This window comes from Lissotriton helveticus, chromosome 6 (assembly GCF_964261635.1).
Source record: "Lissotriton helveticus chromosome 6, aLisHel1.1, whole genome shotgun sequence".
Taxonomy (NCBI): domain Eukaryota; kingdom Metazoa; phylum Chordata; class Amphibia; order Caudata; family Salamandridae; genus Lissotriton; species Lissotriton helveticus.
In genome coordinates, this window is record NC_136067.1 from 86,720,863 (window position 1) to 86,738,783 (window position 17,921).

Here is a 17,921-nt window from a genome sequence, read left to right on the forward strand (position 1 = left end):
CCTCGAGCCGAAGGGCCATTTGGCGGTGTTGGTGCACTAGCTCATTAATCCGACCTTCGAGCCGCTTTTCCGAGGCCTGCAACGTTTTAATGTCTGTCGCGTTGGCTTTTGATCTATCCGTAGTCTTACCCAGGTCTGTGCGAAGCAGATTTACCTCAATGGAGATCTTATCCATTTTTGTTTCGAGATTGGTGCCTAGGGTCTGAATAGCGGCCATGATGGAAGTTAGGGATGGTTCTGTTTGGCCCGCCTGGTCCCCGGCCGTAGCTCCCGACTGTCCTTGTCCCAGCGGCACCGCATATTATTCGTCTGGGTAGACACACCTCCCTTGGGCCTCATGGTGGGCAGTCGGCGCCCCCGCAGTCAAGCCACCGGGGTCAAAGGAGCGCGGGAGGGCAGAGGAGGGCCCCAGCGCCTACGCCTCTCTTTTCGTGCGTCCTGCACCTTCCTGCGGCAGGGAGGACCCCCACTCACCACCCGCTCACTAACCCTCAGCGGCACGTCCAACACCGTCGGGCCGCAGCTTGCCAGTCACAACCAGGGCCGCCCTCGCCTGGCCCCCAGCGATCCCCAACAAGCCGTGTATGTGCCCAGTGCGTCACCGCTGCTCCTCGATGTAGACGGTTATATAACAGGCCTCCGGTATTCCTAGGCTCTCTCTCCTCCACCAGTGTCTATGCTTCAGGGCTCGGGCCCACCACTTCAAGCACTACGTTGCAGGGGCCTTGTCCCCTCGGGGCTCCCCAGCCAGATCGGACCAATGTCGCCCTTTGTAGCTGGCACGTTCATTCCTCTCCTCTGCCCTGTCAAAGTACTGCGAGCCCCCCCCTCTGGAATCGGGGGTGCAAGCTAGGGCCTCCCATCTGGCCCACCGGATGTACGACAGAGACACGTCCCGGGCGCCGGGTCAGCAGCAGGCCGAGTAGGCCGTCGGCACTATTAGGCCCAGATGGGAAAGTTAGGCCCCAAGCCGGGGCCTCGAGTGTGGTGGCTCCCGGCCCGTGAGCTCCAGGCAATTAGCCCCAGGTCCGCCCGGCAGAGGAGACGGCCACGACTCGGCCGCGTTGGGTCGGAGAGCTCCCTCTCAGCGTCTGTCAAGGGCGCCTCGCTACAGGGGGGTCAGGGCGCAGATGGGAAGGCGCCCTGGCCAGGATTAGTGTCGGATATTTGCGGGGACAGCTTCGGTCCCGACGGAGCTCGGGATTCAGGCGGCCATCTTCGCCGGCGCCTGGCCACGCCCCCCGACTGGGAGAGTTTGAACGAGAAGAAACGCAACCGCATACGTACCATCCTCCACAGGGTAATCCTCACAGAATATTTAAGGAATAACACCACCCCAAGAGGCCTCATAGTGACAAATGCTCCAAGCATTTTCCTTGAAGACGCCGCCTTCAGGAAAGGTTGGGCGCAAATAGCGTGGAGATGCACCAGGGATTGGATTATTTTAATAATCCAAACAGCAAAACGGCTCTCTGATGCCATCGTCATTGAAATTCAGGCCACCGAATCACACTTCAAAGCCACTCTGACTTCTTTCAAAAAATAGCTTGATGATACTAACAAAGAAATTAACGAATACAAAGAAAATCTAACGCAAAGTAAGATCAACACATTTCAGAAGGACCTCAAGAAATTCTCTTACTCAAAAACATACCCATACTCTGAACCTGACTACAAAGCCCCTTACAGAAGTGACACTTGAGGCGGATCCTCAGATGAAGAATCCTCTGGAAGTAGTAACTCCAGCTCAAATAGCTACAGGAGGAAACAACAAGGAAGAGGGAGAAACCCGGGATGGTAACAGCCATGGACCCCGGCACCACCAGGACCCAACGGGCATTACCCGGGCCAATACCCACCAATGCATCCACCATATGGATATGGATGGAACATGCCCTTTGGACCCCCACCACCTCAGACCTACCCCAACCACAACCAACAGTTTCCTTTTTTAGGGGGAGGCCCACGAGGCAGAGAGAGAAGACGCCGAGGTAACCAGGTATATTGGGGAGAAGACCAACACGAGGGAGCCCTAACAAGGAGCAAAGCCAAGGATCAGCAACCAGCGTCCAGCACGAGATAAGCCTGGTGACTAATCTATCATCACACAACCTAACCCAAAACGAACAGGTAGTCCTAGAAAAAGGACTCGGTTTCGTACAACCGCCAGACTGGATACATTTCAGGTACATTGCAAACTAGCGACATTTTTCAGAAAACTAAAACTAAAAGCCTTCTTTGAAACTTGCCCATTCGATGCCACCACAGAAACTGAAGGGGACACCGAATTCAGAACAAAATCTACCTTCATGCCGCCGCCCACCGCCATCCCCCCAGAGATATCAGTATACAAACAAGTGGTGTTCAAAGACATTGAGAAACTCAGTGAGGACGACACCTTCCAGAACATCACCAGTAGAGAACGAACGGCTATACAGTCCCTACGATCTAATGAGTCCATCATCATAAAACCTGTCCACAAGGGCGGCGGGACGGTTCATGAACAAAGAAGACTACCGTAAGGAATGCATGAGACTCCTCAGTGACACTAAGAACTACACGAAACGAAATCAAGATCCCAGTGACAACCTCAGATCACGCATCAACAACCTCGTTGAAGAGGCCGAAATCACAGGACTCATTACACACAGTGAAGCCAAATTCCTCACTACCACCGAAGGCAACATTCCCTACTTCTACATAGTACCAAAAATCCATAAGAACAAAATGCCCCCGTCTGGACGACCCATCGTATCAGGCATCGGGTCCCTATTGGAACCCTTATCTTGCTACTGCGACTTCTTCCTCCAACCCATGGTTAAATCTACTAATACATACCTACAGGACACCAAAGATCTCCTCAGGCTTCTTGATGGGCAACCATACAACCCAGACACATCACTCCTAGTCAGCCTCGACGTAGAAAGCCTCTACACGAGTCTTCCCCAGGATAACACCTTGAGAGTCCTAGAGATCGCCCTAGCAAATACAGAATGGCAATACCAGACGTCCACGAAATTCATTTGGGATTGTGCAAAACTCGCCCTAAAGGACAACTTCTTTGAATTCGAAGGCAAACTGTACCTCCAAAAATACGGTACTTCCATGGGGAGCGTTTTCCCTCCCAGTATAGCAGGCCTATACGTACACGACTTTGAAACACAGTTCATCTTCACAAACAATGAGCCAAAATTCCCGGAAATCAAATTTTCTAAATGCTACCTAGACGATATCCTACTGATCTGGGAAGGCAATACCGAGTCCCTCACCAATTTCTGCCTATGACTCAACAACTGTGACCACAACCTCAAATTCACCCACAGCTTCCACCCACAAAAAAACACATTCCTGGACCTTAACATTGAGGCGGATGGCGGCTACTTGAAAAGCAAAACACATTTTAGGCCCACTGCTCGTAACTCACTGCTACATTTCTCAAGCTTTCACCCCAGACCCTTAAGGGAGAACTTACCCTACGGACAATACTTAAGACTCCGGCGAAACTGTAGCCAAATCTCAGACTTCAAAGAACAGGCTAGAGCCTTGAGTGTTAAACTCAACAACCGAGGGTATCCTAAACGGATTACTGAAAAAGAGGGAAAACGAGGTAGAAACCAAAACCGTGAGAGACTGAGGCCTTTCCACGTGAAACCAGACCCATACCACTTACCTGTGTCACCACCTTCAACACTGTCTCCAACCAAGTCTCGAAAATAATCAAGAAGCACTGGAAGATCATGGGGACAGGAAACCTTGATTGGGACCCGCCCCTTATCTCTCACAGGAAAGCTAAATCTATCAAGGATGCAATAGTCTCCACAAGACCAAAACCAACCCAGAGAACAAAGAACACCATCACCAATGCATGGGGCCTGCCCAAAATTGTAGGCCATTTCGCATGCGGTGACTGCAGCGTATGCTACCTCACGAGCACCACTAAGACAGTCGTCCTGGAACCAGGCAAAATGTGGGCACTACGTGCCCACACCAACTGTACACGGCACACGTAATATACCGTATTGTATGTGCCTGCAACCTCACATACATCTGTATGACTAACAGAAAGATCAAAACGCGCATATGCGAACACCGCAGCACCATCAGGTGCAAAAAGAACACCACAAAGATGACCAACCATTTCCTCGAAGTGGGCCATACCACCAATGACATGAGGTGGGTGATCATCGAAGCCCTGGACCATAACACACCAAATATCCAGCAACAACTACTTCAAAAGGAACAGAGATTGATCTACCGACTTTCGAGTCACAAGACTGGTCTCAATGACAATATTCCGTGGAACAGCCTAAGCAAACGCTAACACGTATCACCCACTTGCCTCTGAACCTAGAGATATCCACCCTTATAATCCCAAAGGGGACTTGAGTCAAAAGTCTGGTCCCAATGACATTTCTTGATAAAACAGCTTAAGCCCACGCTATCACGGTATACCCACCTGCCTCTGAACCTTGAGACCACCTAGGGACGTGAGTAGCTCCACGCATCTGCCAAGATGATAATCTGATATGTACAACGCAACCCTTAAGGTTGCACTACCCCTACTTGAGGCTCAACGTCAGCCACAGCTGTGCCCTTGCGACTATAGATTAGAATCCTCTTGTTCATTCTGTTCAACGCAATGCCAGCGTCATGCATAGCAGCTGGGTAGTTCACCAGAAATACCCTTGGTACCTCTGTAAGAGGACCACTGTCCCCGGTGTAACTGCCTTGCTATCAGCGCTAGCCCCCACCCCCCGTCAACCCCCCTTTTTTCCCAGGCGGTATACACCACTGTAAGATGTCCGCTGTCCTCGCTCCTAGTCTGGTGCCTACCGTGCATGCTCGCACATGCACGAGTCACCGCCACAGGCCCGGAAATGACCAGGCATTCTGAATGCTCTACTTAACCGGCAGCCCCCAGGCACCCTTCCACCAGCCGGGACGCCGCGGGACTGGAATTAGGTTTCCCACGGAGGACACAGCTAAACCAAGTAAGGCCTCGGACCTCTTCAGACGCTGCCTTCGACACGCATCATAACTGCCCGATAACAGCTGACGGCAGCGCTCCTTTTTCCATTCTCTTTCCATTTTCAGATCGGCCACACGCAGTGCCTCCTCCCCGAGCCCCGTATACTGCCATACATCGTCGTAGCATTGTAAATATTGGTGTACTTTTAAACGTTTTTAAACCTTATTCACCTCTCTTTATCCATTTCTTTAACATTTTGGTAGCATCACTAGATACCGCACAGATTTAGCGGTAGTTACTCCTGCATTTTTTTTTCTCATGTATAAAGAGGGGAGAGAGGACCAGAAAGCTAGTCCGTATCCCCGGGATTATATGTAGTTAATCAAAAAGAGACTAGCTCGAATAGACAGGATTAACAAAAATTAAATTTTAATTTTTTGTTCAAGGACTCAACTATGTTTCGTCACGGGGTAGTGGCACCTGGTAGGTGTGCTCATGAAGCCCTCACCCACCAACCTAGTTGGTGGCATGCTTCATCATCGGGCCCACCCAGTGACACCTAGCGTGTCCCGGGTGTGCTTCGACGCCTGATTACAGCGGAGCAGGTATGTCGCTGAGTGTGCGGTGAAGGAATGTGGGTTAAAACGGCTTGGCGGGGATCCCAGTGCCCGGAGGCAAATTAGACTTTAATAGCTGGGTCACCGTCAGCGGTTAAAAATAAGGCTGTTGGATGTTAGAGGCGAGTTACGACCTCCCACATCCTGAAACGGGTCAACATGTTTCAGCCAGTGCCTTATGAGTAAGCTGGCTTTCTTCAGGACGAATAAAATATGTGTGTGTGATTAAAACTAGTGGGTGTATACTTCAGACTATGTGTATACACGCCCTAAAGTGTTTTTCTATGTGTGAGAGGGGGATTCCCTTCTCAAAACACGCTAGTTTTGGTAATATGCTACTTCAAGGCTGAGAAGTGGCATGGGTTGGCCAGAATTACTGGGCAGAGCCTGCTTTGGACCTGTAGTGCCTCCTTCGCAGAACCGGGCACTGGGATCTCCGCCAACCCGTTTTAACCCACATTCCATAACACCCTTCACCGCACACTCAGCGACATACCTGCTCCGCTGTAATCAGGCGTTGGTGGGTGAGGGCTTCATGAGCACACCCTGACGAAACATACTTGAGTCCTTGAACAAAAAATTAAAATTTAATTTTTGTTAATCCTGTCTATTCGAGCTAGTCTCTTTTTGATTAACTACTAGTTACTCCTGCATGCCATCATGAATTGGCACCGCATAGATTTAGCGGGAGTTCAATCTACTCTGCATGCCACCACAAATTTGCGCGCAGCACGCCACGGACCTCTGGGTTTCCTCCCCAACGTACCATTATCACGCCCTGTGCTACATATACTAATGTGCACTCACGAGCGCATTACGAGCTCAATGATGCGCAGCACGTAATGCGCTCATAGTTCTGGCCATGGCATGCTGCACAGTATTACTTGCATGCCGCTCTGCTTGAGCCTTACCATAGTCACCTGAATGGCCAATAGGAAGACTACTGCATGACACCGCTGCATACTCAAAGATTGCATTTTATGTTGCTAAATCATACGCGTTGTGTATTGTCCTTTCCTCCCCTACAGGAATTTTTTCGCTACTCTAAAGTGTCCATAAGTACGCCGACACTTGATTTTCATTTTACCACACACCTTAGCGAGAGTGTAGGAAAAACACTGTTTCACGTGGCCCCTCGTTTTGCCACTCACTGTTCACGTACTGGTCCTGAAGAAAGTCCTGTAAAACACCTAGATGGGACTAAAACATGTAGACCGCCACACTTAAGCCAACTCACAGGAATAGTGTTCCTTTAGAAGTTGCATCACACATAGTTTTAACCAATACCCTGGGCCGACAATAATAAAATGTTAGGCAAGGATTCCCAGAGGTATTTTTTATAATTTCACCCTCACTCACATCACATTGTTGCACCACACCCGCTCCGCTGTAGTCAGGCGTCGAAGCACAACCAGGTGGCATTCGGCCGCCTGGTTGGGACCCCGATGATGAAGCATGACACCAACCAGGTTGGTGTGTGAGGGGTCTTTTTAACAACATCCAATGGGTCCAGTTTCTAGGCCACCAATACGAGTGACCAAGAGAATCGCATACACATAGTGGGCTAGTCCACATTGCTTCTACATATTACCACTGGGGACAGGACGCACCCTACACACCCTTGCTCTCCGACTGATTTTTTTATATTCCCAATGGGCTCACAAATTGTGATAGGCTCATTAATATTAATGAACCTCGCAATTTGCGACCCCATTGGGAATCGCAAAACAGTGTAATAACACTGTTGTGCATTTCATTTACCGCCTCGCAATTTGCGACTCACAATGAGTTGTACACCTGGCCCTTAGTATATATATATATATATATAATGGCCGAAATGCATTGGGACAATTGATTTTAACCTTGATTAAAAATGAAATCACCCGAGATGTTGTGCGACTCGCTTCTTCCCAGTCGGGTAAGGTGTCAAGATATTAATAACGGCTTTGTCCTGCCGTGGAGTTACGCACCTCCTTAAGAGCGCCATGTCTGCCCGAAAAAGGACGACTGTTTTGAAATAGCTGGAAGCGTCAGGGCAGCGGCTGACACCAGAAACTGGATTCTGGTTGGAGTCCCTATCACGCATGAAAGTGGCGTGTGGGGAAATCACGGGTTCAATTCAAGGTACAGACACCATCTACTACGGATACCAGAAAGCCTTGCTACCTGGCAAAATTGTTACGCCCACCAGAGGGAAAGAAATAAAAAAGGAACAAACTATCGTCTGGTATCCTGAGGTGAAATTGTTTGCTGTCTGAAGAACGACCTCCCCCGAAGAAGGCCGAGTGAATGGCCGAAATGCATTGGGACAATTGATTTTAACCTTGATTAAAAATTAAAAATGAAATCACCCGAGATGTTGTGCGACTTGCTTCTTCCCAGTCGGGTAAGGTGTCAAGATATTAATAACGGCTTTGTCCTGCCGTGGAGTTACGCACCTCCTGAAGAGCACCATGTCTGCCCGAAAAAGGACGACTGTTTTGAAATAGCTGGAAGCTTCAGGGCAGCGGCTGCCACCAGAAACTGGATTCTGGTTGGAGTCCCTTTCACGCATGAAAGTGGCGTGTGGGGAAATCACGGGTTCAATTCAAGGTACAGACACCATCTACTACGGATACCAGAAAGCCTTGCTACCTGTCAAAATTGTTACGCCCACCAGAGGGAAAGAAATAAAAAAGGAACAAACTATCGTCTGGTATCCCGAGGTGAAATTGTTTGCTGTCTGAAGAACGACCTCCCCCGAAAAAGGCAGAGTGAATGGCCGAAATGCATTGGGACAATTGATTTTAACCTTGATTAAAAATGAAATCACCCGAGATGTTGTGCGACTCTCTTCTTCCCAGTCGGGTAAGGTGTCAAGATATTAATAACGGCTTTGTCCTGCCGTGGAGTTACACACCTCCTGAAGAGCGCCATGTCTGCCCGAAAAAGGACGACTGTTTTGAAATAGCTGGAAGCTTCAGGGCAGCGGCTGACACCAGAAACTGGATTCTGGTTGGAGTCCCTTTCACGCATGAAAGTGGCGTGTGGGGAAATCACGGGATCAATTCAAGGTACAGACACCATCTACTACGGATACCAGAAAGCCTTGCTACCTGGCAAAATTGTTACGCCCACCAGAGGGAAAGAAATAAAAAAGGAACAAACTATCATCTGGTATCCCGAGGTGAAATTGTTTGCTGTCTGAAGAACGACCTCCCCCGAAGAAGGCCGAGTGAATGGCCGAAATGCATTGGGACAATTGATTTTAACCTTGATTAAAAATGAAATCACCCGAGATGTTGTGCGACTCGCTTCTTCCCAGTCGGGTAAGGTGTCAAGATATATATATATATATATATATATATATATATATATATAGATATATATATATATATATATATATATATATATTTCTCCAGTATTAGGGGTGTCTTTCATAGATTCACATGCTTGAATATCCCCCGTCGTCGAAGTGGGAGTCCCACGGTACATAAAATAGCAGTAAAATATGCATGTATACAAGAAAAATATTATAAATAAAAATATACATACATATAATATAATAAAATGTAAATTCCAAAAGTACCATAGAACATAATAGGCCCATTGAAAAGCCTAAGGGAGAACTCACTTTAGTAACAAGTTAGTGTCATTATGTGTTGGTTCACATTCCAGCCAATCAGGCTGTAGCCTCCTCTAGAACCTTCTCCTCAGAAGCCCAAGTCCTCAGATTTTCTACCGCACGTTGTGTGAAGGGAGTCTCCCTGAGCTCTGCTCAGTTTTCTTCTATTCTAGCTGTTTTTCATCAGAAAATGTCTTCTAATAAGAAATCTTTGTTTAAAGCCTGCCCTTCTTGTGGTAAACTACGCCTTTTCCACGAGGATCCACACAGTAAATGCATTTACTGTCTCTACCCAGACCACGAGGTGAAAAACTGTAAGTACTGTCGCACTTTCCCTCCCAAGACTCTGAGGGATAAAGAGGCCCGTCTCCTTCTGTGGCTACAGAAGTTGAAGACTTCAGAGTCTGTGGTTTCTGACGTGGAAAGCCTGTCATCTATTGTTTCTAAATCCTCTCAGAAGCGTGGGTCTGAGACTGAGGTTCCATCTCCTTTTCTTAAGAAGAGTAGACTGTTGGAGTCCTCCAGGATTGTCTCCCCACGGGATTTGCTTCAGGGCACGTCTACCGGACCTGGTTCTCTGACGTCTGCGCCCAAAGCCTTGCCTTCCATTAAAAAATCTGTTTTTGGCTCGTCGACGGGCTCGTCGACGCGTCCGTCGACGTCTTCAGCGTCCACGAAATCAGTGTCTGCCATCTCTACGACAACGACGACATCACTATGTCGACCAGCGCTACGTCGACGACGATCATCTCGTCGACGGCGACCCAGAAGGTGAGACCCATCTCTTCTATTGTAAAGATCTCGTCGACGGACAAGAAATCTTCGTCGACGACGAAAAAACCTTCCATTTCAGCGCCGAAAACCTCTGTGGTGACGACGCAGACGCCTCAGGTTGATTCTAACACTGCCACATTTACGTCAACGGGCTCATTGACGTCTCATCAACCTTTGCCGAAAACAGCTGCCATCGATACAGTGGTTACTGCTTCTTCTTTGAGGAGAGTACCTCTCATCCAACTGAGTCCAGTGAGAAGTGGCACTCATCTCCCAGACCAATTGTTCCAGTCTGGTGAGGAAGAATCTGGAAACGATTCAGAGGTGGAAGGACTCTTTAAACAGGCAACCAGCCCTTCTGATTTACACATCAAGGAGTATAGTGATGAGGGTGATGTGATTGACAATGTCGAAGATGGGAATGAATTATTTCCTGTTGATGCGTCAGAACCAGTGTCTTCGGAACCAATTACACAGATACCTCTATCTCTGGTCATGAACCTACAGCACATGCTGGATGACTATAACCGCAGGTTTCCTCCTTCTACACCTGCCTCTCCAGCACCACCACCTCCTCCGCAGCCTCAACCTCAACTTCCTCAGGCACCTGCACCAGTTTCACCCGCGTCACCGGGTGGTACTCGTCCTGACACTGGCGACGAGGATCCGGATCCTCACAATACTGATGACGACGACAATGACGTCGATATGAATGAGTGGGACAATTACAGGGCTCAAACACCGTCCACTCCGCCCACCTCACCTCTAGCATCGCCTCCAGTGGACATTGCAAATTTCCACAATTTGATGATCCGTGCTGCAAAACGTTTTCACCTCACAGTCGAAAAACACCAGCATGAAAGTGAATGCTTCTTATATGATTTTAAGGACCTATCTCAAAGGCAATCTCACACTATACCTATCGTTGATTATATTTGGCAGGAGGGCCTTAAATTAATGGGACGTCCGATTTCCGTACCTGCAGTTTTGCCCAGATTAGACAGGAAATACAAGGCTCCACCGTCTTCCCCGGCCTGTTTGGTGTCTCAACCAAAAGCAGATTCAGTTATAACTCAGGCTGCACAGAAAAGATCACGCAATCCTGCTACGCCACTCACGTCTCCTCCTGATCAGGAAGGCCGCAAGTTGGATTCTATAGGAAAGAAATTCACAACCATGGCGGCTACTACAGTGAGGGCGGCTAATACTTTGGCTATTCTGGGCCGTTACGACCGCCAGATGTAGTCCGAAGTTGCTGCACTGATTCCTCAATGACCTGATGCAATCCGGGTAGAAGCGCAGACCATCATACAAGAGGGGGAGTTGATTTCATCCGAAATCATTGATTGTGAACTTGACATTTCCTCAATGGGTTTTCGTCAATTGGCTGGGGCTGCAGTCTTGAGGCGTCAAGGCTGGTTAAAGTCTACCGCCTTCCGTCCAGAGGTACAAGCAAGAGTCCTGGACTTTCCGTACGACGGAGAATTATTGTTTGGTAAACATGTTGATGATGCCCTTGAGGCGATCAAAAAGGACACCGACACTGCAAAGTCCTTGGCTACCGTACAGTACAAGAAGCAGCCCTTTCGGGGGGCACGAGGTAGAGGCGGAGGTTCCTCTACTTTTCGAGGATCAAATCAATATCGTTCATACAACACCTATAACGATAACCGACAGAGGGGTTCTTACCAGTCCCAAAGTCGTCAGTTCACCACCAGACCATACCAACGGAAAACTACATATAGAGGTGGTTCAAACAACAAAAAGCAGTGACCGTCTCAGTTCCTTTCTTCTGCCGACTGTACATCTTGGAGGTCGCATCTCAAAGAACTTTTGCAAATGGTCCGAAATCACCTCCGACCAATGGGTCCTGGACGTTATTTCCAAAGGACATACCCTGGAATTCACAAAATTTCCTCACACTCGTCCACCTTCGGGGCCACCCTCTCCCCATTTCAAAGAGCTTCTGGCCCAGGTGAAATTGATGATCAAAAAAGGAGCCATCGAACTCGTGCCGCAAGGTCAACGCGGCAAGGGGTTTTATTCCCGCTTTTTCTTAGTCAAGAAGAAGTCAGGGGAATGGCGTCCAATTTTAGATTTACGAGCCCTAAACAAATGTATCATTTCGAAAACTTTTCAGATGTTAACTCTGCTTCAAATTCTGAATTTTCTCAATCCAGGGGAATTCTATTCAACAATCGACCTCCAGGACGCATATTTCCATGTGCCAATCCACCCCAGACACAGGAAGTATTTATGCTTCACAGTCGGACAGCTGCACTTTCAATTCAAAGTCCTACCATTCGGCCTTCGATCAGCACCGAGGGTATTTACCAAGATCTTAGCCCCGGTAGCCGCCTTCCTGCGTCTCCAAGGTGTCCAATTTTACCCATACCTGGACGACTGCCTCATCAAGGCCAAAACGTTTCACCTAACGGAGCAGCACACTCAAGTCTGCGTCTCCCTCTTCCAGACCTTGGGGCTTTCAATCAATTGCCAGAAGTCACACTTTCAGCCGTCGCAAAGGCGAGATTTTCTCGGAGCCTCGCTAGATTCTCGGCAGGGAAAAGTGTTCGTTTCCCAGGAAAGACAGGACCGCATGGTAAAGATGGTGCGGTTCCTCCAATCAAAACTGTACGTTTCTGTCCGAATGTTCAAATCATTCCTTGGCATGGCTTCCTCGTGCATCCAACTTATTCCAAATTGCAGATTGCACATGAGGGCTCTACAGGAGGAATTGGACAAGCAGTGGAAACAGGTGTCAGGGTCATTCGAGGACAAGGTCCTTCTGACATCTCGCATTCAGAAAGCGCTGGAGTGGTGGGCTCACCCTCCAAACATATCTGCAGGCCGTTCATTCCAGGACGAACCTCCAACTCTGACGCTTACAACAGACGCGTCTCTCGAGGGATGGGGAGCGCATCTCCACGGCATGTCTGTGAAAGGAAAGTGGACAGCAACCCAACGAACTTGGCACATCAATCGCCTGGAACTCTTGGCGATTTTCTTAGCCCTAAAATCCTTCCAGAGGTTAGTACAGGGACACACTTTGCTGGTAAAGACGGACAACACCACCAGCATGCACTACCTCAACAAGCAGGGCGGAACGAGGTCTCTCCCACTTTCACAACTGGCACAAGAAACATGGGATTGGGCGATCCAACGTCAAATTCATCTCACAGCCATTCATGTGCCGGGTGTGGCCCATCTTCTGGCAGACTCACTCAGCCGGGCATCGTCGGACAATCACGAGTGGGAACTCAACCAGCCAACGGTCGAGTTCATCTTCCAGCGGTGGGGCCGACCGCAGATGGATCTTTTCGCGACTGCTGCCAACAGGAAATGCCAACGCTTTGCAAGTCGGCATCCCCACAGAGAGTCGAGCGGAAATGCATTTTCGATCAATTGGTCGAACGACTTCATCTATGCTTTCCCTCCGCTTCCTCTGATCCCTCGCCTGTTACACAGGATGAGGTTCCAACCTTGTCACATCATCCTGATTGCACCCAAATGGCCGAGACGTCCATGGTTCCCGGACCTGCTCCTCTTCTCGCAGTCCGACCCGTTACCGCTTCATCCTCTACCGCACCTCCTCACGATGCAGCAGGGACAAATCTGTCACCCGGATCCAGCATACCTCCAACTCCATGCCTGGAACCTGAGTACAACGAATTTGCACGTTTAAATATCGACAAGGACTGCAGGGAGGTGTTAGCGCGTGCCCGCGCTCCCTCCACCATAAAAACGTACCAATTAAAGTGGAAGCGTTTCTGTGTCTGGTGCCGCACTAAAGATTTGGACCCAATGACTGCAAAACCTGAACAAATTTTGCCTTTCTTTTTATCCCTGGCAAGATCGGGACTGTCACACTCGTCTCTTAAGGTGTTCCTGGCGGCGATTTCCCGTTTCCGCCATGATGGTTCCACATCTCTATGTTCCTCAAGGATTATTAAGCAATTTTACAAGGGCCTTTTTAGGATGTTTCCACCTATCCGTCGCCCTCCGCCTGCTTGGCGCTTAAATTTGGTCTTGTCTCAACTGCTTTTACCACCATTTGAGCCTATTCACTTTGCAAATATAAAATTTCTCACATGGAAAGTTGCTCTCTTGCTCGCCTTGACATCCTCAAGACGTGTCAGTGACATCCAGGCGTTTACCATACAGCCTCCTTTCCTGCAATTCTCCAACGAGACTGTGACATTGCGAACTAATCCTAAGTTCATCCCGAAGGTTCCCAGTGACTTTCATCTCAACGAACCTGTAATCCTGAAAACTTTCTTTCCTGCTCCGCAAACTCCAGCTGAGCGGTCATTGCATTCATTAGATGTCAAACGTTGTCTCAAATTCTACATTCAACGAACTGCAACTATCAGAAAGTCGGATCAATTGTTTGTGGCATATGGTCCAACTTGCAAAGGACAACCTGTTACCAAACAGACCATAACCAGGTGGATATCCTCTACCATATCCTTCTGCCACCAACGGGCTGGCAAGCCCCTTCCTGCTCCAGTTCGTGCACATTCAACTAGAGCAGTGTCTACTTCGGCTGCCCTTTTTGCAGGGGTACCCCTACGACAGATCTGCAGAGCTGCTACTTGGTCAAGCAGCCATACTTTTACTAAGCACTACTGCCTGCAATCAACAGACGTCGCGGATGCGGCAGTAGGTCAAGCGGTGCTGCGGAATCTTTTCCAATAAAGGTGAGCCTCTGTTGCTACCCGCCTCCAGTCATAAAGGTTTTCTCTTTCTAATAATATTTTGGTATTTATTACATATTGACTGATATGTTTACTGTAATGGTTTCCAGGAAGGTTCTGCAGGAGCGTCAGGAATCCGAAGATAATTCCACAGTCCTCCCCTGCGGCCTTCCGACTCTATCAAACACTAGAGTATCGAGAGGCTCGCCAGGGGAAAACAGGGAGACAAAACAAGGAAAGGTTGGGAAGGTACAAAGAAAGCTTGACTGTAATCTTCTGCTTGATAGCGGCACACACTGTACGGGATTTCAGGTGGACGTAGAGCTGAAATAAATATACACGTTATGAAACAACAGCGTCTTTTTTTTATGTGTCTCTATGTTTTTCTGTCTCAATATTACATACCATCAATGTTTTGTCTAAGCCTCTGAACAGATGTATAGGAGGTATGGGAATTCTTCTTGAACTATAAATGGATTGATAGAACAAGATTAATGACAGCTCTCCTTCAACTAAACACCTGTGAGGAAAGCACCTAAACACAATATTCTTACTTGGATCGATGTACAAGATTTTCCATTGGATGTAGTAATCAAAATACACTTGATTGTATTCCAAATGCCAACTCCAATACTGTGTACTAACATCTATAATGTGAAAACACATGAATTAGAAAACTACACTTCTTACACACTGTTAGATAATCAAATAGGCAGCGCACAGCGCTGTTACCGTATTTCTTCAAGTGATGGGACTGGAATCCTGCACCCTGATTAGCGTCCACGCAAGTATCCCCAAACACGTATGGATGCTGGCACCAGTAAAGGATGGTGAAAGGGCCAGCCGTAAAACAGCCAAGTCGATGAGGGAAATGACGGAAATAATGGGCTTAACGATTAAGGCGGAGTACTAGACCAGCCCAATGAGGTGTGCCAACCAAAAATAATAACAAACCTAAATACCTAAAAAAGGAAGGGGAGACACACACCACCCGGCCAGACGGCGGAGAACAAGCCCGGCCGTCGGGCGGAGCAGCGGAATGTAGGTGGAGAGGGCAGGACTAGGGAAACCCAGCCGGACGGCGGAGAACCAATCCCGGCAGTCTGGCGGGGCAGAGGACAGGAAGGGGTGCAAGGAATACAGCGCCCGGCTGGACGGCGGAGAACCAATCCCGGCCGTCTGGCGGGGCAGAAGACAGGAACGGGTGACAGGAACGCAGCGCCCGGCCGGACGGCGGAAAACCAATCCCGGCCGTCTGGCGGGGCAGAGGACAGGAACGGGTGACAGGAACACAGCGCCCGGCCGGACGGCGGAGAACCAATCTCGGCCGTCGGGCGGAGCCGAAGAAGAAGGCGCAATAGCGCACGCAGAGTATCGGAGAGGAAGCCTTGAACAAACGCGGAAACCACGAAGATCAGGGGGCTCCGATCTCAGTGAACAGATGGATAGGACTGAACAGGAAACCAGGAACAAGAAACAAGGCGGAACTGAGAGCAACGGAGCTAGACGCAAGAACGTAAAGCGTCGCTCCAAGGGCTCAGTAAGCTTATGTAGGGAATTCTCTTAAAGGGACAGCACATCGGGGATCTCGGGGCATGACATTTACCTTACTTGCTTTGGTATGTCACCTTTATGACTTATGTGATGATTTACTGCTTTCTACTCTTATTCAAGCATGTGAATCTATGAAAGACACCCCTAATACTGGAGAAGAACAAAAGTTACTTACCTGTAAACTGTGATTCTCCAGTGTTGGTGTCTTTCATAGATTCACATGTGACCCTCCCATCCTCCCCTCAGAGGCTCTCTTCTCCTCAGGCACTTTTACTTACTTTGTGCTTCGAAAATCTGAGGACTTGGGCTTCTGAGGAGAAGGTTCTAGAGGAGGCTACAGCCTGATTGGCTGGAATGTGAACCAACACATAATGACACTAATATGTTACTAAAGTGAGTTCTCCCTTAGGCTTTTCAATGGGCCTATTATGTTCTATGGTACTTTTGGAATTTACATTTTATTATATTATATGTATGTATATTTTTATTTATAATATTTTTCTTGTATACATGCATATTTTACTGCTATTTTATGTACCGTGGGACTCCCACTTCGACGACGGGGGATATTCAAGCATGTGAATCTATGAAAGACACCAATACTGGAGAACCACAGTTTACAGGTAAGTAACTTTTGTTCATATTACCTACTGGCGGTCGCCAGTAGGTAGTTATAGTTAGGATCTACTTTCCATAGGAAATCCGCAACATTCTATTGGGAATAACATTGGCGCCGGTGGACGAATCTTCGCGAATTTCTCAAAGAAGATGGCCCGCTCCGCTCTGCTCCTTCCCTGAAAGTTTGGGGGGATTCGTTAAGCGGGGGCCGAGATAAAAGGGGGGTCCCAAAACGTGTTTTCCCCATGTTAATTTCCATAGGGCGGTTGGACTCACTTTTAGCCCGAACGGCTGAATGGATTTTCACCAAACTTGGCAAAATTGTAGGGACTGGTAGCCCGATGTGCCTTTGCTATGTCTCAAGACATGTGCTCCAGTGGATTTTGAGTAATTTAGGTTCAAAAAAATATATATATCTATAGGCGCGCCCCGGTACGCGCACCGGGGCGCGTACCAGCGCGCTACCCGAGTACGCGAGCGGAAAGCTGATTGGCTCTCGGGTGTCTGTCAACATTCCAAACAGTCCGGAGCGGCCGCCATCTTGTGTCTCGGTAGGATCGAGACACAAGAGGTGGCAAAAACAAAGGGGGAAATTACCAAAAAGGGCCAGGGTAGACCCCCCTGACCCCATAGGTTTGATGTGGGGGCCATAAAAGGGCTCCGCGGGGGACCGCCCGGTACGCGCACCGGGGAGCGTACTGGGGAGCGCACCATGGGGAAAACCCAGTGAAACAGTAAAATAATAATTTAAGCCACTGCTCTTTTCTTACCCTTCCACACACCCGTTCCTTTACTACATTTTCTTCGCATATCCACATTCCCCATGTTTACTCTCCTTCTCCTCACTCTCCTTCCCCACACTCACCTTCTTTCAGTCCCACTAGTTCACTTCCCTTCTCCTCTCGTCCCTTTCTGTGCTTTCTCACTCATTTTCTTCTCGTTTATCAATGCACTCCACTTCACTTACTCTTTTTCATTTTTTTAAGAACACAGCTCTTTGATGAGAATTGGAGGTAGTTCTGAAAAGAACTATTTTTTTTCTTTTTATCTTTTTTTAGAACAAAAACAAAAACAGTGAATGGGAAACT

General features: G+C 48.5%; 1 protein-coding gene across 2 annotated transcripts in view; it reads right to left on the bottom strand.

The window, feature by feature from the left end:
• Positions 1 to 17,921, bottom strand: part of LOC144762257 (calpain-1 catalytic subunit-like) — a 536,001-nt gene that overhangs the window by 417,159 nt on the left and 100,921 nt on the right. The gene's annotated exons all lie outside the window — the stretch shown is intronic.